Source organism: Galeopterus variegatus, unplaced genomic scaffold (genome assembly GCF_000696425.1).
Source record: "Galeopterus variegatus unplaced genomic scaffold, G_variegatus-3.0.2 Scaffold3704, whole genome shotgun sequence".
Classification (NCBI taxonomy): domain Eukaryota; kingdom Metazoa; phylum Chordata; class Mammalia; order Dermoptera; family Cynocephalidae; genus Galeopterus; species Galeopterus variegatus.
This window is the reverse complement of record NW_007729815.1, coordinates 23,561-25,325: the sequence shown is the minus strand read 5'-3', so window position 1 is coordinate 25,325 and position 1,765 is coordinate 23,561.

The window sequence follows — 1,765 nt, the reverse complement described above, 5'->3', positions numbered from 1 at the left end:
GGGAGCGCCGCCGCGCTTCCCAAGCGGCGCACTAGCGCAGTGCGCCACCAGGCCGGCCCTAGATTTTAATTTTTTAAGAATATACTTGTATTGTTTAACTCCATTGAAATATTTGAACTTAAGCAGGTTTTTATCTTAGTCCATTGTTTATTTGAGAACCCTAGAAACTTTATAAAGGATTTAAGTTGCTTTTGCACTGTTGGTAGTTTAAGTACAGGAAAAAAAATATTTTCTCTGCTATTAACTCAGCTTGATGTCAGAAGTTGTTAGTCCCTTGGAAATCGGCTTCAAATTTTCAGATTTAATTTTTTTTTTAATCTGTGAAAGCTAGGGAAGAAAGAGGAAACCCAGAGGGAAAAACACCCAGACGTCTTATAGCTTTTCTATTAGCACTGCACGGAAGTGTGGGTTATCCCTTTGCATCCTCTGCAATTAAGTGGTTTAGGCAAATTTGGTAAGCACACTTGCTATGGAAAACTTTACACGCCTCTTTAATTTTTTTTTTTTTTTAGTACATCATGTGAAATCTTTGCAAACACAAGGACCTTTTATTTATTGACAAAGGGAACAGTGATTCTAGACAAGCAGCTCTCTTGTCCTCAAAAATAAGAAAGAGAATCTGTTCCATATTTCAGTGCAGAGTAACCAGAATGAAAACTGCATATTATACATTATTTCTCCTTTATTTTGTGAATGCTTTCTATTAAACAGTGAAAATTATTTATGTAAACTCGCTCCTGCTTTCTGCAAATGAACTAAAAAAACCAGAAATATTCTTAAGTGGTTCAGGGTCAAGCATTACATTACTGACCAAATTGAACAAAGTATTAACTTACCTCTCCTGGGGAATTTGAGATAAAATAAACTGGTAGAATGATTTTCCTTCTTTTATACAGTGCTGTATGGACAGTTATGTATGCATCTGGCAACGTGAATCCTTCTGTGTGCTAGGCCATGTGCTAGGCCATGTGCTAGGCACTGGGGGTGCAAACATAAGTAAGACAGGCCCCCCTGTCCTGGAGCAGCTTATTTTCACAAAGCAGATAGGCAGGTAAACAAATAATTTCAAGGCTGGGAGACTCATGCTCTAATCAAGAACACTTGGCAGGCATGAGGGACTTTGTCACCCAGCAACCCAGAGCCAGCAAAGGAACAGACAATGCAAATCACAGCCAAACAATGTACTGATTTTAAATCTGTACTGATTCCAACCAACGCTGCACAGTCCCTTGGACAGTTATGATTCATTGCCTGTATGCATGGGTGGCCAAAGACCATGAGTGGGGTAATTTCGGGATCGTCTCCAACATAGGCAACTTCTATTTTAAAAGAGGCCTTCCTGGGGAAGTGCTCTATTCCTTTCTTTTTATAAGTTGGTCTGAGTGTCAGGATGGAGCCAGTGATCTGTGCCTTCAAAGAACACAGTGGATTCACCGTGAGTCTCCAATTAATAACTTATTTGGTCAGAGAAAAAAAAATTAGGAATAATAATTTATTGAGTGCCATCTCAGTACTTTCAGTTTATATGTCACCTCCTCAGAGAGTCCCTTAGAGACAGAGATGGATTTATGGTGAAACTAATTAAACACATTTCACAGTCCCTCACTTGCCGGGGTCCTTCCTAAGTCCTGGGAGGGACCCTAGTGATCTATCTATTCACATGCTTGAGAGTTTTTGTAAATGTTGCAAAAGTAAAATATTTTAACTGCCACCAGTTAAAATTTAAGGCTACTCCTTCTTTTTACTCCAATTTTCCCCCACTCAC